Here is a 23761-nt window from a genome sequence, read left to right as displayed (position 1 = left end):
TGTATATTTGGTAGCGGTGTTTTTCTTTGCAAATGTGCAATATAAGTATTCTGTGGTTGTTACCTGCATGACGACTTTTTTTTAAGTACGCTCCAACAGTTCTAATGCAAATTTTTAGCAAAAATATTTATTTTCACTTACTTGAATTGGCTCGCAAAATAACAAAATAGAGCGTCAGATTCGCTCTGAATAAATTTGCATTTTTTGCACAATAAATCAGACTTTACTGCACAATGAACCAGATTTTTCAGCTCAACAAATTTTTGACAAATGGATTTTGACCTAAATTTATTCATAAAATATTGATAAACCCGAGTTGTACCAGGATTATAAATCGTCCTTATGACGCGATAAAAAAATGGGTCACGATGAAAACACCAGATATATGTAGTCAATGGGTCACGCTTTATAAAGCCAGACATATGTATACGTGAGGATGTGCAACTTAGAAAGCTGGTGACATTTCGCTGCGACATAAGGCCGGCGTTATTATTTCACGTATATTTTTTATTCGTTTGCTGTGTTAGATTTTTATCCGAGAACTGAACACGTACAGTTGAAATATTTTATTTGAGACTTTGTGCAATTTGTGTGACACACACAGTGATTTCGTTTAGAAAATATGAGATTTTGAATACACATACAAAGTGTGATAAAAATATTTTAAATAAAATGTATTTATTTATTTCAATTAAAATATAATATAATAATGATGAGGGGAACCTTAAAATTCGATCAAACTTGACATACTTTTTTTAGTCAATATTAATATTTTCAGCAATTTCTGAGCACAGTGCTCATTTTCTTTTACATTTTTATCTATGATTGATGTGCTAAGGCCTTAATCTCTTTTGTCATTTTCAACTTCACTCTTGTAAACGTTTGTACAATTCATAAAACGTAAGTTTGAACATAGCATCTTTGGCAAAAAGGTTTTACAACATTTATATCACTTGACTGTACTTTAATTTTAACGCCAAATTTAATTAAAATTCAGAGTTGTCTATTTTGAAATATAGAAATCGCTTTAGACAGAAAATTATATATTAGATATTTTAAAATATATTTCACAGTTGAATTAACAATAAAATTAGGGTCTGTAGCATATGTTAAGCAAAACAGCTTAATGGCGAAAATATTACGTTTATCCATTAGTCGTACAAAAAATCCATACGTTACCTACTATAAGTTATCGCGATAAAGTCTATTCGATTCGTGACTTGAAGCAAATTATATTACGGAAAGTGTACAAATATACTAAAATTATTACCGTCGTACTCTATCGATCGGCACTAACTTAATTGGGGTTAGAAAGGAACTGTGAATATTTAAAGAAGATGATCGATGAAGCAAATAATGAATGTTTTGTTTATATTCTTACTATACAATTACTATGAAGTTCAAAATCGTTGACCCCGAGTTGAAAGATTTTTTTTATTTGTTGGTATTAAGGAAATTTTGAACAGTTGCCAAAAATAGTACTATTGTTGGATGAGCGATAAAACAACATTGGAGTCTAGACGATTTTGATCGTGAATGGAAAGTGGACACTTGTAGAGTACAGTATAAGTAAAGTATAAGTCTACTTGGCTATTTTTCTTATAATTTTAATATAAAAAAATAATTCAATAATGAGTTTAAAAACTTTATTATATTTCAAGAAAAGTTTTTCTCTTGTAATGTATTTTTTTTATTGTGTCTCTGTTTTAATAGAATTGAAATAAAATACATATTTTAAATTAAATATTAATTAAATACATCTAAAATTATTTAAAAATATATTTATATTATATAACGCAATTTAATTTTAATTTGCAGTGCAATATTAAATATACACATTGATGTGTAAAACATTATTAATATATAAGTTATTAACTAATATAAAATTATTAGATTATAAGTTGGTTGGCTTTAATATAAATGTGTTTTATAATAAATGCCATATGTTTTAAATATTATTTAGATGCACTCTAGGACCCTGATGAAAATATAGTCAATATCTTAATACACTTCCCGTAATATGTATTTTATTTTATTAATTAAATAATCTAATAGCTTATTGTATGATATAACAAAACATTCATAGAAATAAAACCCGACAGATTTTCATTTTTGCGGATTGTATAAGGAACAGTATTTTAATATAAATTCGTACCACCCTATACTGATCTTGGCATAAATTATCTGTATTTTTATTATTTAATTACTGTATTATACATTTTAATTTATTATTAAATACAATTATATATATTTTTTAACTTAATATTCCAATCTTCAAATCATATTTTTTTTTATGTTAAACTACTCTCATTTACTTTGTCTTATCTTATTTATCAAGCATATATAATATTGTTGTATGAACCAAATTTTGCATACATTGCTATTATTAAAATCTGCCGCAACTTTGGGCACAAAGTTATATATTTTCCCAATATAGTACTCTTTCTGAAGAACCGTCTTCCGATATCTGTGTGTAAATATAACAATAATGGATCTCTAGAGCACAGTTTAATCTCAGACATGGCCGGAGATGGAGCGCAAATGAATTATATATTCTCTGCCTCTGCCTGACCTCGTTATAATCTAGCTGAGTGGATAATATTATTGACATGTCATGTTGTGTATGTAGCAAATTAATTATTTTTAATTTAATAATTATTAAATAATTTAAGGTTAGGTCATATGGTCTAGACTGGTAATCTAGAGGCCACTGGATATAGCTACACATTGTAAACATAAAAAGAAATAATTGTATAAATAAAATATTTAATATATCGAAACAATAATGCCTTGGTTTTACAAATACTGGTAATACCGGTACTAACTATTTTTCTTTTAATAATACCGGTATTGAAAATTACGGTACTATTGCAATTACAATAAATATACATTGAAAAATAAATAAATATTTTTTGTAGTATTGAAAATTTTTCATGAAATTATATTTTGTGTATATTTTTTTATACAAATAAACGAAAAAAATATTATATTTTTAATATATTTTGTATTATATCTTCTGGTTGTCACGTTGTCTAAGGTGGCAACCCTAAGTATTTATTGAAAATGTGTCAACAAAAATATTATATTGAGCTGTTGCACTATTTTTTTTTTATTAAACAGAAAAAGTAACATTTAAATTGTTTTTTAGTGTTAGCACATAAATTAGATCGTAGATAACCGTCACGAAATAGTTAATACATAAATACTTACCAGTACACTAAATAAAAATACCTGAGGTAAAATCGAAAACCGATTCGATTTACGTGAAAATTGTATTTTTTATGAGACATTTTTATTTGCAATATTTAAAAAATCAATTCAAAAACTTATATTTTATTTATTTAAATAAGACATCACTTGGGTTGTTACAGCATATTATACATCTGTTTTGTCAGATGAAATTAATTCAACAACAAGAATATTTTATGAGCAAATGTTAACAGCTTAACGACCGGTATTTATTTTCCGAACTTTGCTTGGTGACCGGGCGATCTCACGAAAAAATATCAAACAATTATCTTTTTTAGTAAATTCCCTATAACTTGTAAACCAATTAAGATATTGTATTCAAATTTAATATGTAGCTTCCTTATGATTTTTCGCATAAATACCTGTCAAGTACGTCATTTAACCAGTGTTTCTAAACCTGTGGGTCCAATTTGTTTGAAATAATAGTTTCGAAAACAAATTTATATCATTGACAAACATCTTACAAATACAAAGTAAGTGAGACTCTTCAATAGATTAGTATTAATTACCTGATTTTTTATCATTTTTTAAATTTAAAAATAAAAATTTTGATTTGTTATTTCTGGGCCACAGTGTCTAACCATTTGTATACCCATACTCACGAAATGAATTTACGGTTCACTTCACTAAAAATATTTTGCTTATTGCACTTAAATAAATTAAAAGTAACATGTATGCTTTCAATATATTTTATATTCATCATTTTCATTCTTTCCATAATAATAATTTGGTATTATATAGGTGATATAAACAAAAAACCAAACATAAATTCTCAGAACAGCTTCTTTCTAATTATATTGTATGCTTTGAGCGAAGGCCAACACCCATTTCTAAAAGGTTCATTGTTGACAAGTTACTACCTGCACTTGCGATAGATAGATTGGCTCTAATCTTAGGAAAGATATTTTCTACTTAATTTTGTATTGGTTATTTACATGAAACACAAGTTAGATCAGCCCACAATATTCGCATACACTACAAGGTGTTTAGCAGTTCACAAAAATATTATGATAATATTTTATTTAGGAAATTATTATTAAAAAAAATAGTTTACGATTGTATCTAATGTTATTGTTAATTTATTATTCTTAATCTTATAACAGATCTAAGCACTATATTTTTTACCAGCTTAACGCCCGGTGTTTTTTGCCGAACTTTCCTTGGTGGCCGGGAGATTTCGCGGAATAGTAGCAAAAAATCACCTTTTTTAGTAAATTCCCTATAAACCAAATAATATATTTTATTTTAAACATACATGGGATTAATTTAATTATCACATTTTTAAGCTAATGTGGTGTTCAAAAAAAATCGTGCACTAATCAACGTTGTCAATTTTCAAAAATTTCTTTAATGATTATTTAACTATTTTTGTAAATACGCAATTCGCTGTTTTTTTTATTATTAACTAACTTTTACTATAAATTATCACTTATTAATAACAACAACAATAAATAAAAATATAATATTCCACAATGCAAAAAATATGGTCACTGTAAGTGGGAGCGGCTTAGAGAACCGTTACCAAACAACACACTAGCCCAAAAATATTAGAATATAACGAACTAAAATAGGCGACGACTCGTTGCATTGCGACGCAGTGGGATAAAACGACTCTTTTTACGAAAAATTAAAGTAAAATATAATTTATTTTATATTTTAAATTAGGTAGAAATAGTATACTACCATCTCGCATTATAATATAGGGGTAAACTGTATTGTATCATAGTGTATTTTTAATAAAAGAAGACGCATAACGCAGGACGCATGGGCGAGTCCTCGGCCGCTACAGAAGGTACTCTCAGGACTCGTGGGTGATTCCTCGGTCGTTAAGCTGTTAATATAACTGACAATGAATTATACGAGTGTATACATTTCACATGATAGCTCTCCCCATATGACTGTAACATAATATTCACAATTAACTCGGCAAAAAAGTTTGACAACCCCTGTCATACACCACATCGAGCTCGTGTCCGATGTTGCACTACAGTGTCTGGCGTGTTCTCGCATATCACGTTTCGCCATCGGTATACACACGTAGACCAGACACGGGCCATATTCCCTTTGGTCGAAAGGCAAACATCCAGAGTGGCTATTATACAACCTATACACATATATATAGAAAAAGAGGATGAAAGGTAAACCGCACAGGAATTTTTATCCTGAAATTTATATCTTTGAGAGTAGCAAACACGAAGAGTGAAAGCACTGCTTGCTGCATTACATTATCTTGGTATTATTAGAACACAGTGCTCTTATGTGCCAGACGCAAGACTAACTATTTAATGCTTGCTAATTAATTCTGATAAAGGGGGTCGAGTAGAACTAAATACACGAGTGGGCATGTGTAATGTTAAAAGTTTTTTTGCTGTGAAAACTATTTTTATTTTTGAATTAATTTAACTTTAATGTTACACATGTTTAGTAGTAAACTAAAATAATGAGTTACAAATCACAAAAGCTTAATAAAATTTGGAAAATATATGTATATATGTATCTATCAAACCAACTGATGATTTATGGCACTTTACTGGAATAAAAACAATGTGTTTGTAATTTCATTGACACCCTTAAACATATAAATTAATTCATTTTACATCTTTTAATATATGATTTATTTATTTTAAAATGGTTTTAAATAATATGATTATTAATTGAAAAAACATTAAATACCTTATTAAATTTATCTGCCATATGAACTTTTGATTTACACTCCCCTGACTTAAAAATAAAACAATAATATCAAAATATACATATTTAAAAAAAATATTTAATAAAAAGAACGTTAGAGCGAAAGCAATAAATTGCCTAATCTATAAAAAAATATTGTAAAAATTGTTAGAAATATTTTTTCATTGTAAGACTTATTTTATTTTTGCATACTTAATATAATACCAATAGATTTTTTTACTTTAGTTTTAATTTACTGTAATACTAAAAAAAGTTTTAATTAAATATTAAAAAATCACTACAGATAGTTTATATTTAATTTACTTTAATGTGTATTTATGTAAAAAAAATGAACGCTCAAAAACTATTTTTTTTTGTATATATACAACATTATGTATAAAATTTGTTTAATATCATAAAGAGTTTATTTTATAAGCATATATAAATCACCAAATATATATCATATTTATGAAAATGTAGTCTTGAAAGTCTGAGAGCTTTCGCTAGTGTCAAGTTGAATTATTGTCGGCTGTGATGCTGCTAAAAGATCCGCTCTTGTTGATGAAGTCTCCTCATTTGTGTCTGTTATTGTGACTCCTTGGCATATTTGTAGCGCCTCTCCTCTTTGTGACAAATGTCACATATTTCATAATGCTGGTTCGATACGGCCTTGGATAATGAGGGAAATCACACATACGAATGTTGGCTCTCCGATTGCATCCCTTTTTATACACACCCACGAAATATGTTTACGTTTAACAAAAATATAAAATAACAATAGTATTGTGCACATGGTAAAACACATTGTCTAATACACAAATCCTTTCCACACAAAGAGTAGTTTTTCCGCTACTTATGGGAGATTGTTGTGTTGTTGTGGACTCCTTCTCTCTACAAAGTGATTTAGACTCTCTGTGGAGATGGGCTTCCGTTAACCGTCTGCCCTTTAGTGTCGGAAAGTGCCATACTGTGTCATTTTCTCGATCCCGTTCGCCATCAGCTTATTTCTACCATCTCGGTGGTAACATTTTGATTAGAGAAACTTCCACTAAAGATCTCGAAATCACTTTCGAGAGCAAATGGAGGTTCTCTCTACACATACACGACGTCTGTGATAAATCTTCCAAGATGCTCGGCTTTGTTATGAGGAATGCCTTTTACTTTGACGATCCGTCAGTTATTCGCAACCTCTTTGACACTTTAGTTCGTAGCATTCTTGAATCGGGATCTATAATTTGGAATCCCCAAATAGCCAAATATTCCCTTTTAGTGAAAAAAATTCAAAAAAGCTATTTAAGATACCTTTACAAAAGGACATTTGGTTATTATCCGTACTTATATCCCAACGCCTTTCTTTTAGGAGCGTTGGGATATAATTCGTAGTTCTCGCAGAAAGCTGTATGTCGCTAAGCATTTTTTCAAATTACTAAAAGGTGCTGTCGACCTCTTTTGATGACCGTTAGGGCTAGGACATCCGCACTTGCCGACTCGCCTATAGCTGTGGCCATCCGGCTCCTTAATACTCTGGCATTGCATATTGACCTATTTAATCTTAGCTACGAGGATCTGATTCAGTTTGTATCATTTAATTTTGATATTTTATAATTAAGTATTGTTATATTTATGTATATATACGTTTTTTATGTTTTATAAATTTTAAATTTGTTTTCGAACATCGCGGCGAATTGGGGTAACCTGTTACGCCACGGTGGTCTTAATTTATGCTAAAAAAAATAAAAAATAAAAAAAATGTGATTAACAATTATTTTTGTGATGAGCTCTCTTTTATATTGTTAGACCTTACTTTTGATACAAGATGGTTTCTTTTTTAATTTATAAGAAATGGTTGCTAATATGACCTGCAAATTAATTTTGCAGGTGGCTGAAGCTCCCGCAAATTTTGTATTAAATTTGGCTATCGTATTAAAGATGGAAAATAAGTAGATAAGAGCATTTCTCTGATTTATTAATGGGTGATAAAGCACCATTTCGTTCATTAAACAATGCTTTTAGTGTGAGTATATGTATATAATACTTACCAGATATCCTTCAAAAGTGCATTTCAACAATTTACTAACCGAAATATTCAACTCACAAATGATGCTGTATTTAATTAATATTGGTAATTATTAGATAAAAAATATATTTAAACTTGTAGGTCAAAAACTGTAATTATTTTCAAATATCACTGAGCTAATAAGATCTTCTAAAATGAATTATATTCCGACTGATTAGCTTTACTAATCTCAAAGATAAATATTGAGGTCAAGTCGAGCTAAAGGTTTAAGCAGATAAAAATATATAGCTAAGTCGCCTCTTCAGACCAATACACCTAATCCTGATTATTATATTAATATTCCAACTCATCATGAGCTCATATTGCCGATACCAAACATAAATAATTAATCATAACTTTAACGCGGCATTAAGCCGCAAATTAGACAGTAACCATAACGCACGGCCGTAGTGACACTTTTATTATAACTAACATTTTATGGCTTGTGTGTACGTAGTTAAAATTTATTAATGACATTAGAACTCCCAGGGGCCTTTTTCTTACCATATTTTCTATCTACACTCGCAATTTTCATTACTATATATATTATTTTATCGAATTTAGCAATTTATTTTGTCACAAGTTGTTATTTTAACTTAGCCGTCTTAACGGAAACTTTCAAAGGTTACAGAGCAAAACACAAACACTTTAAACGCTTTTTTATCCGACACGTCCAGCTAAGAAGACGTGATGGTTTAATTTCTTTCGAAGCTTAAATAATAGCTATTGTATACAAAACATATATACAATAAAAACATGTGGATAGATAAATTACGATTAAATGCATAATAATTTTACGTAAATTCTGACCTTTTTTATTATTGGCGCTTATTGAGAGGAAAATCTCCCAAGGACCATAAGAATCCTTTCAAAAAGCAATTGGCCTACAAGAAAAGGTTCTTTATATATAAGTGAACAGGTGCATTTGAAGCTTTTGATTTATAATAAATATATTATATTATGTTAGCCTAACTTCTATAATATAAGGTAAATTTTATATAAAGGTAAATTTTCATAATACAGCTCTTGTGAGAACTTGCCAAGTTTACCTGCTAGTTAAAGTTTCAAAACTTTCAAAGTTTCGCTTAAAATCTTTGCGGCGTATCAGACAATATTTTTTTATATAATTTTAAAGTTTGCTATTGTTTGATGCTTTAAACTTTTTTATTATACACATATAGATTAAATTTAAAGATAACTTAGTCATGCGAGTCTCTAAGGAATTTTGCATCTCATTGTGTTAAATCAAATATATTGGAATTGCTCACCAGCTTACACTTCCCAGTGGTAATTATAGTTCCAATTAGAGAATGAGTTATTTACATTAAATTTTATTTTATTTATTAACGTTTTTGAGAAACTAATATAAATCTCTTTATTCTTTTAAAATTAAATAATAAAACAATGAAATTTTATAAATATATATATTTTTTATTATATCACAAATTCTATATTTTACATTTACATTACAATTTGGCATAGTATGATTGTCAAAGTGCAATGTGCAATAGTTTGCATATACGTACAGTTTTAGTAATTATTGTATACACTTTATGCATCTGAAGAATCCAGTGGTTTAAAAATATCTGGTTTAACTCTAAATTTCAGACGTCCTATTTGGATTGCCGTGAAGAGAGAAGCTGCAGCTTTCTCAGTATTCTCAGTCTATCGATGGTCAATGTAGCTTGTTTTGGTGCGAGTTTAGATTAAATCTCTTGTGCTCTTGATTAAGTAAAAGTGATTATGAAAGTGAATTTCGAATCAAAGTAGTAGTATAGACTCGCCATGACGGATAATCACAAAGATTTTAAAGTGAAACGTTTATGTTTCTTTTTATTCATTTTTTAAAGGAATATTTGCGTTCCGTTGGAAATTTGGCAACCTCGCACTTGTCATTTTTAATCCAACTTATTAATGTAATATATTTTATGTGCATATTTTAGATAATCATATAATTAAAACTATTGTCGTTAGATTTTAAGAGCGTCATATGCGACAAGTTTTTTTCTCACGGCCAATGCGTCAATTTCAAAAGCTGCCGAAGGGCATATAAACATATTAAATACTGGAAATTGTGGACTTTTTAGGATTTTTCTATACATCTCAATCATTATTTTTTATGGTCTCTGACTTTTTAGCATTTTATGTGTATTTTTGTGCTTAACCCATTACGCTCAAAATAAAACTACGCATGAAATATTATTTTATTGTTATTTATTACGACATACTGAACAAAGAAAAACTTAGATTAATAAATATAAATATAACGGGATGTACACAGCTGTGTACAGTGAGCGTTTAGGAGTGAAACTGTTGTGGCAAATAACACAACGCAATGGTTTTTCGATGCGCTCGAGGTTGTGACCGTTGTTTTTTGCTCTAATTGATGATGTCGGATGACTTTTACTTGTCTAAAATGTCAATTTCATTTATTTTATTTTTTATTAAATCTTTCGTTGTAATCTGACAGGCTTACGCCCAATGTGTTACAATGGCGTAAATCTGTGCCAACTGAGTAAGTCAATCAGATATAATGAATACCAACAAATAAGTATTAACCATAGACTTAAAGTTTGGGAAGTAGTGACATCTATATTAATCATTATAAATTATTATGTGTTAAATAATTTTTAATCAATAGATGTCACTGCAGCTGGGCCGATTTTTTTTTATAATAGCGCAATTTTATAAATAAAAATTTGAGTGCCGCTGCCGGGGATCGAACCCGCAACCTCAGAGTTACTAGTCTGAGACGTTACGGACTAAGATTATTAGGTAGTTCTATACGAGCTTTTTTTAAATTGGTTTTCATTATTTGTAATAAAGTATATTAATATGTTTTAAATTTTTTATCTAAGCTGTTTCATTTGTTGTTATTTTTAAATCAAATAAATATATTTAATAAAATGCTTTTGTTTGGTTTTTTTTTTAGTATGGGACGAAAGTGTCCAAGGCCCCCCGGCGGAAGTGGAGGTGAGCGTGAGAACCAGCCCTGACGATGGAAACAACAACTCCACGGAGGGGATATTGTACGAAGGTAATAATTATATATTTTTTTCTACCCTTAAATGTATACTACGAGCAAACGGGGAAACTTTTTAATTTTAATAAAAGTTCCGTCGAAGTTAAAAATAAAATTAAATTAAACAATTTCACCAAGAAAAGACGAAAGTTTTCCTATCCTATTTGCCTTTCGTAAAGTATAGGCATGAATAATAATATAATACTATCTAAGGAACACAAGTGTGTAATATTCCAGTCGCGTTTTGCGATTGTATACAATAGATGCCTCTAGTGGCGTCGATTTAATTAAAATCTCATACTTTGCATAATTAAAATGACGCGAATCTTTGGGTCTCGGTTGGTATTGAATTAATTTATACAAGAAGATATATGAGAGTTCGATAACCAAGGAAAGGTATTGATTAGGCTTTTAAATATGTATCTAATTTAGAACATAATTGTCATAGTGTTTAACGACCTAAACGACCTTGGTCTAAATTGCATATGGACCTATTTGTTTTCTATTGCGTCTGGAAAACCTGAATCAGTATTTTTATGTAACTATAATTCGACTCAATCATCACAGATAAACTTCTTAATCTCACATATAAATATCATCATGAATAATAAAAATTATATTGAGCTCTGTCGTGCATAGTGTCTTACATGTTAATTTATAGACCTTGATGATTTTAGTATTTGATAATTGTTGATTGTGTATACCTTGTCGTAATGCATTGGACCTATCATGTTACAGCGAAGGGTTCACAATAAAATAATAAATTTATTTTGATCAACGAACTTCTTGATAGTTTAATGATTATTCTCTCATACTTAATACTGTTTCAAACTTATTATTCTCGTAATTAAAAGTCTTGCTTTTAAGCAACAAACCAAGTGTGTCTTTTCTCTAGAAAGCACACTCTCGTATTATACAAATATACCTAACGAACGCCCTTTTTACGTGAGCTCATCTCCTCACATCCGTCGCAATAATGAAGTGTTGTTTTCCCTAACTTTATCTCAACTACTCTGGTCCCAGAAACTTTCGACGCGTCTCCAGGATCCCCGGATTTAGGGTCTCAACCTGAGGTTGAATGAATTCCCCGACCACCCGAGTAACAACGTGATTCTTGCCGCAGAGCGGTTTGCAAATTGGCCTTATCTCTCGGTTTCGGAACAAGACGACAAAGTGCCCCGTTCCTCTTTGTGGATTATTTAACAGTTATATGTATGTATATTAGTTCTAACTATCCGGCTGACACATCGATTTGCTTAATTATCCACAAAGCAGACTAAAATAGGCGATACGGTGAACGAATGTAAGGCAAAAATCGATTACCAAATCATATTTTGCCATTTCACGTTCGATTGAATTGAAACCTATAAATGTCAAACTTTCAAATAGAAGACTGATAAGCATGAAGGTATGAGGAGTATTACATAAGTATTAAAAAGCTTTTCAATTGAAATATAAATATTGTAACACAATATAGAGAGCTAAATGTGGTTTTAAAACTAATTTATTAGATATACATTTTACATTTATGTTTATTTTTATTATTTAAATTTATTTTAAATCGTCACTTACAATTTGTTTATATGTATTAGTTAAACGTAAGAATCTGGATGCGAAGAGAGAAGCGGCGGCTTTTGTGATGTCGCATGTTGGGTCAGCCTTCTCTTGGTTAAAGTTCGTTCAAACTTGTGAGTCAAAATTGGAAAGCTCTTAAAGTTCTGATCCCTTGAATGATCGTTGCTTGTCTACGTTCTTGTATTTAGACCCATGGTCCATTCTATAAAAGGTTTTGCTTTCTGTCTTTTTTAAAGTAACAGCAAATAATTAGTGGCGATTTTCTTAAATAAATTTTACCTTTCAATCTGTTTGTATGTCAATCCTGAATGCACGAATTGGCTTACTCACTAATCTTTCCGATACTTGGCGACTACTTTGAAAATAATAATAATTATATATTTTTTCGCGAATTTGTCTCATTACAACAAAGAAGCCTATTTTTCTGTCTTATAAATTTAAAACTCATATTTGTACATTAGATGCCGTAACCAAATGTATCACCGTGTTTTAAAGTTTTATTAGCATAATATTCATATTCTCACACCTGTAAATATAACTAAAAACTTTTCGACTATTTAATTAAACCTGCTGATTTAATTTCTCTATCGAAGGTATATTTATTAAATGCAACGGCGGTTTAATTTCTGTTCCAGACAGCTTTAAAGTTGTTGCTACTAATATAGTTGCACCTTATATTTAATAGATGTTTTGTTAGCTTCTCTATTAGAAATAGTTTTTTTAATTAGATTAGTTTTAAACACATTTTCATAGATTAAAATGTTTATTTATAACTAGTAAATATATAAGCAAAACCTACAAATTATATTTATTTTAAACAGATTCTTGAGTTCCTAATTATAATTATTAAATCTTAAAGTAGTAATTTTATTCTCTACAGTATTTTATAATTTTATTTTGTTATTGTGGTGATGTAAACAAAGTCTGCTTGCTAATGTAAAAATATTTAAATATATATATATATATGAAGTCGATTTTAATATATTCGAGTAGATAAATGCATTAAATTATTATGAAAAATATAAAAAATAATAGATTATGCGTCTACCCAAATTACACCATAAAAATTCACTTCACCGAAACATACTTTAAAACTGCTAAAGCATAACTACTATCTATTTAAAAAAATAATTTATTAAAATTTATAATGCATGAGATTAGATATTCGCTAAAAGTTAACGTCACATTCGACAAAAAATCACCACATATATAATGAAAAAATTTAAAAAAAAATATACCGCTCAGATCTCAGATCAAATTGTATTATTGTCAGCAGTGGTTTCAATAGGCCAGCTGGAATCTGTCGTGATGCTCTCTAGACGATCCGTTGATTTTTTCATATCGATACTGCTGTAAGTGTCATATAACTAATAATACTAGTTCTAGACGGCTCTTTTGAATCGCAGATGAGAAAGTTTGCGATCCAATTGCATCGCTTCTTAGACACACCCCCAAAATGTGTACGGATTCAAAAAAAAACGGTTCAGATGTAATCAAAAAGTCGAAGAACAATAGTAATGTGCTCAGAGTAAAATATATTGTCAGTGGCGTAGCTAGGATATGTGCCGCCCAGGGCGATCCTTAAAATTGCCGCCCCCCCCCCCCCATATATTTTTTTCAGGATCATAAAATCAGCATTTCTTAAAATAATAAATTGGTTATTATTAAGCTCTTGTTATTTGTGGATTTAAATGTTTTAGTGCAGGGTTAAGAACCACACTGGACGATCACATCGCGAATATGCCGCCCCTAAGCAAGTGCCGCTCGGGGCGGCCCGCCCCCTCCGCCCCTGTATATTGTTTAACGCGCGTCCTTTCCAAACATTTTTTTTAGTAGTAGTTATCCTTGCCATATTATTTAGGCACAAGATTTCTCTTTCATTATTGCGTAAATATATTGTCTGTGGCACGTCTTTCAATACAGGTGATCTTTCTTTTCGTTTTTTAAATAGTTATTAGAGTGACCTCTAAATTAAAACATATTGTGCAAGCGATATAAAGGCCCAGACAGATGAAGAATGATATATATATATATATGGACCAGATAGATTCTTAAAATGCAAATATTAGGATGTAACTTATTTACGCAAGCATTACTTTTTATAATGAAATATTGTTTGTTTATGATAGAATTATTGGAGATTTTTAATAAAGCTTAAAGCAATTAGCTCTACATATAAATGTACATTGTATTAAAATATTTTTGGCACAATGATCAAATTTTTTTATAATTTATAATAATAAATGTCATTAGTTATTTAAAAACTACATTAAACTGAATAAAGTGAAAATTATATTAAGGTACTGCAAAACCATTAAAATAATGAAATATAATTAACTTGCGTACTTCGTAAGCAAAGTAAATTTTAGGCAAGATTTAAGAATAGACAGATAAACAATTTTTTTTAAACGTTATAAAAAAATAATTTATTGTACCTTTATTAAAGAGAGGATTTATATAAATTAAAACTTTAATGTCTGGAATTAATTTTCTTAAGACATTATATTACTTGATGGAATAAGCTATTTCGTACACAGTACATCGTAGGAATATCAATTATTCAGCTAGCAACGCGGTCCACTAAACATATAGCCAGAAAATCTCTCTCTTGGCTTGAGTCTGAATATTTCACAATGCCTTATGACATAATTTTACCTGGAATCCTGAAAGCGACAAAAGACAACAAAAGCGTAATCCTCTACAATCCTCAAATCCCAGGATTAACCTGCGTGTTTATTTATGAATTCATTTTAATCTTCGCCCCAAAGATTTTTATCTAACCAACGTGAACAATCTTCCATTTTTCTCAAACGAATATAAACGAGAAAATTATTTATATCGTGCATTTTTCACAAAGTTTCGATGGAAATTATAATATTTTCGCAAAAAAACCCTTAAACTCAAGTTTTGTTCAAATATTCTAAGAAACAAATTTCTTATCACTCAAAAGATTATCTCTTCCGACGTTTGAATCGAGATATTTTTTTGTCTCTTTGCGATGTTCACTGTGTAAATATAATTCTCTTGTGTCGATGGTAAATTATTCTGCTATTCTTAAAAGAGGGGTTTAATATAAAGACTCGGATTACGCGTTCTTTGCATTGTGTATATTTAATTAGGTAATTTAAGACTGCTAAGTGTTCATAATTACATTACAACCTTTTCTGTCGTGGGTGTGAATAAAAATATGATATTAGGCAATAGATAAGTATAGATGCCTGAAATAAATATAGATCCCTGAGTCACCTTAGATCTACCAGCTATGTTTATTCATCGGTTTTTCGAGAAATAATATTATTATCAATTTAGTAATTAAAAGTATTTAAAAAAAAGTTATAAAAATATCTTTGCTATTGTATATATTATATACAAAGAACGGATATTTTTCTTCAAAGAAATTTCCTGCGATTAAGTACTTGAATGCGTATTTGATCGTTTTCCCTCAAAAGAGGCGATATACATATCTTTAGAAAGAAATCCTCATGTGTACATAAGATTAGGGGGAAGAAATTGAAAACGTATCGGAGCACATAAATTCGTTTGCAACGCGTGTATGAATGCAATTGAGGTTTATCAAAAACGAAAACCAATCCCTGTGTGAATAAATATATGTATACATATGGCAGAGCTTTTATGTGTCCCTGCAGCCAGGAAATTGTACTTGTTGTCAGTTTTTATCACAAAAACAGAAATAACAAACCGCCTGGGGCGAAAACCAGTCGCGGTTTCTAACCTCGTTACGACCAGTCCGACCCTGGTGACTGACGTATGAAAAGGTTTTGGTTAAACCCGAGATATGAGTGTATGTTTTCGTCTCAAAGCTAAAATAACAAGAGCAGATATTTTTATAACATTGTGTTATATATAATAAAATAGAGATCCATTTATTATATTTATAATACAATAAACATTATTAACGCTACTACGATTTATTATTGTGCTTAAATCTAAAATAAAATCAATGCAAAGAATCTATTAAAGTGTTGAACAAATAATTTTTATTTTAAGTTCATGATCATATATTCAGAATTTAATTCGGTTTGCCGAAATAAACAAGCCTTACTGTTTTTAAATATGATTTTTTTTAAATTAAATTAAATTAAGGCTATCGTAAATCATATGAACCGGACCAGCTCCTCGTAGTGGACATTAAACATATCAATGTGCAATGCCATTATGGAGCCCGATAGCGACAGTCATAGGCGAGTCGGCTAGTGCGGGCGTCTTTACGATCGCATCAGACGAGGATGCGATCGTAATTTTCTAAGGCGCTTCGGAACCCAAAACTATAACTTCTTTTGAATAGTTTGACTGTCAATAAGTAGTATGAAATATGCTTAGCGAGATACAATTTTTTGCGAGAACTCAGCGAATCTTTTTCAAACTTTTCTAAAAGAAAAACGGATAATAACCAAATAATCTCTTACAATATATCACAAAAATGTTTTCTGATCTTTTTCGATTAAGAGTAAATATTTGTTTATTCGTAAAATCCAAATATTATAATAGATCCTGATTTAAAAATTCTTCAAACTAAAGTATCATACACATTTTTTTTAACAACACATCATGTGCTTGTGTGCAAATCATTATGCAGCATTTTAAAAAAAAAATATATTTTAATTTCCTTCTGTTTTAAAAACAAAAAATCATTTCCACAATTTAACCCTTTCCACACATCATTAAAAATAAACCAATCGAGTTTTATAGGTAAAAATCTCGAAGCGTAACTGGGATAACATTTCATTTTCATTGCGATCGTTATACGAGCGAATTATATATAACGAATCGTAACGTTTTAATGATTATTTTTATAGCCGTCTCGGCTGAGGCTCCGCTGCGAAATTGTCGAAACGTCCTGCAGGGGGTCGGAAGCAGCGCCCCCGACAAAAAAGGACCCTCACTCGGACCCCACGCAGGGCCGGATTAAAAAGCCGAACAGCGTACGAAATGTAATTACATTCCGCCAACTCGATACTTACTGAAAAGGACGTGTTTTTCAACGTAATGGGCACATATGCAGGGAAATCTAAAAATAAGTAACGTTCTTGAATTCTAACATAACACTCGTATCATCCATAGTGACGAAAACGAATTAACCACATAACAAGTAATCAAATAAGACAATAAAAATAACCCAAGAAAATATAACATTTTTATTGTCGTATATGAGGTTAACTTTTAGCGATTTTCTTTTTGTTGTCGCCGCTTTGTAGTAACTGTAAATGAAGATCAATTTTCTTATGTTATTTTCTAAGGTATTTATTATATTTTCTGTAAATGTGCAATAACAAATTGTCCTTGAGCTCGTTAAAAATGTCTTTATTTAATAACATTATTCTTATTGTAAAGTGCATTTTTTATGGTCAGTTAACTTTTAGAGAATTCCTTTTGTCGTCACTACTTTATATTATCTGTATTGTTTTTAGGATATATATTTATATATATTTTATTCACTGAAAATGCACAATTAAACTGTCCAAAGTCCAAATCCGACCCTCAAAAATCTTTTATGAAACAATTTATTGCTTTTAAATTCCCGAAATGTTTAGCATTAAGATTAGAAAGTTTTTTATAATACTTTATTTCAATAAATCTGATGAGGATTCATCAAAAGTTGCTATATTTGTTGGCATTGTTTATTACAACTTTGTTTCAAAAATTCATTATTGTAAGCGTGTTTGTTTATGAGCTGTCGTTTTACTGCCGAATATAACGTTAACTTTTCGCGAATTTCTTTTGTCGTTGCTCTGTATTAGCTGTTTATCAAAATCATGTTTGCAATGTGGCTTTTAAGGTATTTATTATATTTCCTAAAAATGCATAATAAAATTATCCTCATCTGACAAAAGTCCTCATCCGAATATCGAAAGTCTTCTTTTAAACAAATTAATGCCTTAAAATTTGCAAAATCTTTGCTGTCGAGAACATTCAAGCATTTATTCTCATTTGTACATGACTTCAAACAATTATTGTATCTGATGGGAATTCGTCAAAAATTTATTTATGTGTGGAAATATTTTTTACAGCTATGTAAAATGCATTTGTTTATACCCGATCGTTTTTTGTCGAATATTACTTTTACTTTTAGCGAATCTCTATTGTTATCGCCGTTTTTTTTAGTTGTTCAAAAAAATAAATTTTGTAATGGTGTTTTTTTAATGTATCTTTCAAAAATGTTAAAAATGCACAATCGAATGATCAACAGCCGTCAAATCTGAATCTCAAAAGTATTCTCTAAAATTGACAAAATTTTTGCCGTTGATAGTGAAGCAGCTTTTTAGATTATTGGTGCTTTATTCTATTCAATTGTATCTAATGACTATTAACTAAAAGTGTATTTATTTGTTGGAATCATTCTTTACAACTGTGTTTTAAAAATCTGTTATTATGAAGTGCATTTGCTTATGAGTGTTCGTTTTTACTGTCGAATATGACGTTAACTTTTAGCGAGTTATTTTTGCCGTCACAGCGCTTTGTATTAGTTTCTTATTAATATCAATTTTACGAAGTTGTTATATTTAAAGAATTTATCGAATGATTTTTGGCTGTCAAAAGTCTACATCCGAATTACAAAAGTCGTTTCTGAAACAAAGAATTGCTTTAAGATAATAGTCAAAAAGATTTTCTTCTTATTTGTGCTTTACTTCAAACAATTTTATCAGATAAGAATATGCCAAAAGTTTAATTGTTCGCAGGCATTGTTTTTTTACAGATGTGTTTCAAAGATCTGTAACTGTATGTCTATTTATTTATGGCGGGCGTTTTTACTGTCATACTATTTTTTTATTTATTTATTTACAATTTGTCTATACATAAGCAATTAGTATTTTTTTGATTATGATATTGGCATGTAAATAAAACAATCCATTGGATGCCTCTTTTTATATATTATTAAAAAATCTAATTTATTTGTTATTACTTATTTACTGTTTCACATTAATTTAATATTTTAGAATTCGTTAAAAGCTGATTATATTTGATGTCGTTACTTTTTTAATATATCTTTTACAATTGTTTGAGATGCCCAATCGAATAATTCTTGGCTGTAAATAGTTTCAATCCAAATCCAGATTTTTTGCTTTTTTCATAATAATTTACTGTTTTTTTTTGTGTGTATCATACTTTATTTCTGTGTCAAATATCCGTTTTTGTAAGTGTGTTTGTTCATGGGCGGTCGTAGTTACTGTCAAATATGACGTTATCTTTTAGCTAATTATATTTGTATTCACCTAGCTAATTATATTTGTGTTATTATTATATATTATATATTGACTCTGGCGAATAAGATCAGGTAGAAAAAACAAAGAGAATTCTTGATAGTTATACCCAAAATGTTTCGGGTAGCGACTTAGGTAATACATATTGAACAAAATCAGAGTCATACAAATTACAATCGACAGAACGAATCTTAGCCTTACTTCTTTAGCGAAATATTGGGTGTAATTATTAAAATTTTCTCCGTCAAAATATAAAAAGGCTAATATATAGTCAAGTTGATAAAATTTGTTAAAAAATCCCAATCAACTTAGAGAAGTGTTTTTTAAATCAAATTATGGTATAAATATATGCCTTTCGCTACGGAGTTTAATTAAAGTTGTGAACAATTACTTTGTTATGGAATTATTTGGTCTTTACGCTGAATTTTTATATAAATTTAAGGTTAACTCTAAGCAAGTTTATTTATTTTATACTTTTTAATATTTTTGTAACGCTTCACTTTAGCGATATTGTGCTATGAATTATATATTATTTTATTTTAAATGCGCAATCGTTTCTTTCGGACTTTATTTTGGTAAAATGCATTTCTATGACATTATTTGGTTTAATTTCACCTATGCTTTAATGCACTATTTATATCATAAAAATTATAAAATTATCCATTATACAAATACCTATATTTGTGATTTTATAAAGTGCCAATTCGTTTAGCAAGTTAGACATACGATATTCTTTGTCGAATATGACGTTAACTTTAACAATGTGCCGACGTACTTTTAACGGCACAATTTCATCAAAAGTGTAAATACATACTCATATGTATATATATATTTTTATTCGATAATACATATCAAACGAGCGTATCATACGTTCACAAAACGTTTCCTGGGATATTGTCAAAGTTTGTTAAAATTGTATAATCGGTTACTTGTTTCTCTATGCGAAAACTTCTAAAAAGTTTACCGCTCCTGAGTTTGGGTGCTTGTTGAATTATTTCGGATTTACTGTCGTTCTTTATCAGAATTAATGAGATGGAAAGACATATGCAGATAATGGCGCGTAAGGAAATTTGCGCAACGTATTAAGCAATATTCTAAAGACATGCTTCTAGTTAGAACAAATCGAGCATGATAATCTTAACTGTCATTTAATTTAAGATCTTGTACTATACGTAAGCTGCGTCTACTTTTAACTCATCTAATAAACAATATCATGTTATTTTTGATACATATGAAATAATTATCCATATATTGCTTTTTTATTTTTATCGTGTCTTAAAAGGATCAAAATTATTAATTAATTCATAATTATAATTCGGATCAATTTTCACAAATTATATTTTTTTAGATTCTCCTAATCTTACTGATAAATCTGACAATAATAGTTGATGATTATTAAAATAAAAGGCTTTGATTCAATTCTGGTCTCTCATTGCTTTCTTAGTAGTTGTTGGTTGTGTTGACCTGGTTGTAACCCATTGAGCCTGTCCATTTAGTATGTCAAAGGCTTACTCTAAAATATAATCTGATTCTCTTAGAGTGCCCAAATGGTTAGAGTGGTAAAAATTCAGTGGTACAAAACTAATACACCAATTGCCGACTTTGCTTTTGTATTTTATAACGGTTTAATTGGGCATAGATGAATTATAGCCTTGAAAGTGATTTACTGGATACTAATCCCGGAATTGGGTCGAGGGTTCTTTCGAAAGAGGACCTGCTGCGGTTGAAGCGTTGGAACTGTCTTCTAATTATCTCTAAATTGATTATGGTGCTAATTGGGTTAACGGCCGCCTGGCAAGATTGGCAGGTTTGCTTTTTACCATTTCAAAATTGGATTAAAACATTCATAGCTTTTTAAATAAATATTTAATAAAATTATTAGCTAATAAAATAATTAAATACAAAAAAAATAATCTACAAAAAATGATATTACTCCAATTCAATTATTGTGCAAACGAAGGCAATGAGAGTAGTTTGATTTGATTTCAGTTTGGTGTCTCAATACTTCCTTAGTAGTTGTAGATTATGTCCACCCATTAAGGGCCATTGTGTTAACGCCTGTCATATTGCAACAAAACAATAAATAAATATGTTTCTTACCGCACTTATTATTATAGTATTTTATAATTAATTTTAAATGTTGAATTTATAAAATGTTATTTCAGTCTTGCGACATCACAAAAAAATGTGTCTACTATATTATATTGTATTTTATTATACAGTGTTTGTTATGTAATTATTAAAATTGGATAAAATCAATATATTCTCTCGGATATAAATTATGATCACGATTATAATTAAAATCCAAAGCGTGCGAAAAGACGAAAGAAACTAAAGACAAGCAAAAAAGAAATGATAAATTCGCCCATTAAAATTTTTAATAGATTCAATTAGTAAGAGGGCCTTCCTTTACCGATGTTTTTCGCTACGTTTCATCAATCAAGTGGCACTTGGTATTTTCCCATGCCAGCCCGATAAAAGAAGTGGGCGCTCTTTACTTTCGTCTTTGGGATGAGAAAAAAATGTCCCCTTCTTTTCAGATATTACCGCAGATTGCCAAGGGAGAATCTTTCTAGATAATAAATATATTTTTAAAGCCAAAACAAACATCGACGTTGAAAAAATATACAACAATATTTACGGCCAAATATGCGCGGCTATCTTGAAAATAAGATGCAAGAAAACATGGTTTTATAATGCCATCTTGGTAACATGTCCGTATCGGATCGAAAGTTCGCGAAAAGTTTCTAGAAGTGGCTATCTATTGTCGTTATTGAAAAACAACTTTGATTTTTATTTATTATTCTCGTTATTCGAATAAATGTCAAGAGTTGTTAAAATATTTATATATCATATTTAATATATACTCAAACAAATCTCAAAGATTTTTTTTTTTCGAGACTGTTCCATATAATTATTTGTTTAATGTTTAATGCGTGAGCAAAGAACTAAGAAGAAGGGCAGAGAATGTGTCAATGAAAATAAATTTAGAGACATTTTAGTGATTTTTTTAATGCATAAAAGACATTCTCAATATTAGATATGTACGACCTAGCTCGATTTTAATTATTCATAAGTTGAAATGTATTGGCATATAGTCTGTAACAAAAGCATTCGTACGACAATGCTTGTTTTGAAACCATAATGGTTAACTTTTAATGGTGCGACAGGAAGTGTAACTACTCATTCCATTGCGTGCATCTCTGATGCTACCGGTACTTGGGCCTTACGAGTCCAACCCAATGGGCGGGCACCCAGCTTTTGACGGCCGAATGAGCGGGACACACCTCCCGTAGTACTACATATTTATCAGAGTTTCATTAGTATTTCTCACGAGCGCACGTACCTTCGTTGACTGGCCTAAATTGCGTTTCATCCTTGTTACATCACCACCCCCCCTGATCTTCGAGGGATGTTTATGTTGCCTCAGTTGCAGCCTTGGCCTTCGGTTTCCTAAGGGCCGAGCCCTTTGGCTATGCTATCTTTGCTTGTCATAAGTAGCGCCTCGCGCACTACTTCGAACGACCAGTCCAAGAATTTATTTCCCTTAAAGATTTGGATTTTAACCCTAGCTCTCCCACACTATAATCGATGAACTCCAGCGTGTGGTCAACTGGCGCCAATTATGCTGCGGCAATAATTTATTATTAATGGTTATCAAAAATGTATGGTTATTGTGCAATACTAAGTGTCTTGCACGATTTCAATATTTATTATTAAGGGCATTTTAAAAAAATCAGATATAACAAAATATGTACATTCTGTTTTTAAATAAAACACTTGATATTATAAAAATTGTAATAATATTTTAGTAAACAAATATCTTTAAAAGTTTTGCATAAATATAAAAACATATTAAAAAGCATTCAGTTAAAACGAATTATTTTTTAATATCAACGCAAAATCTACGCCTCTTTCAAATACCTTTGAAAAATGCCAACTCATTGAAAATGCTCATGTGCGATTGCT

At 29.9% G+C, this 23761-nt stretch overlaps 1 protein-coding gene across 1 annotated transcript in view; it reads left to right on the top strand.

Moving 5' to 3' along the window:
- The window catches only part of LOC148231620 (uncharacterized), a 186189-nt gene that overhangs the window by 127192 nt on the left and 35236 nt on the right, over positions 1-23761 (top strand). Inside the window, exon 4 of the mRNA XM_088193066.1 lies at positions 10908-11012. The gene's annotated coding sequence lies outside the window, so the exon portion shown is untranslated. The remainder of the gene's footprint in view (positions 1-10907; positions 11013-23761) is intronic.

Source organism: Plectrocnemia conspersa, unplaced genomic scaffold (genome assembly GCF_051122295.1).
Source record: "Plectrocnemia conspersa isolate PC_06_02 unplaced genomic scaffold, ASM5112229v1 ptg000009l, whole genome shotgun sequence".
Taxonomy (NCBI): domain Eukaryota; kingdom Metazoa; phylum Arthropoda; class Insecta; order Trichoptera; family Polycentropodidae; genus Plectrocnemia; species Plectrocnemia conspersa.
This window is presented reverse-complemented; position numbering and strand designations above follow the sequence as displayed.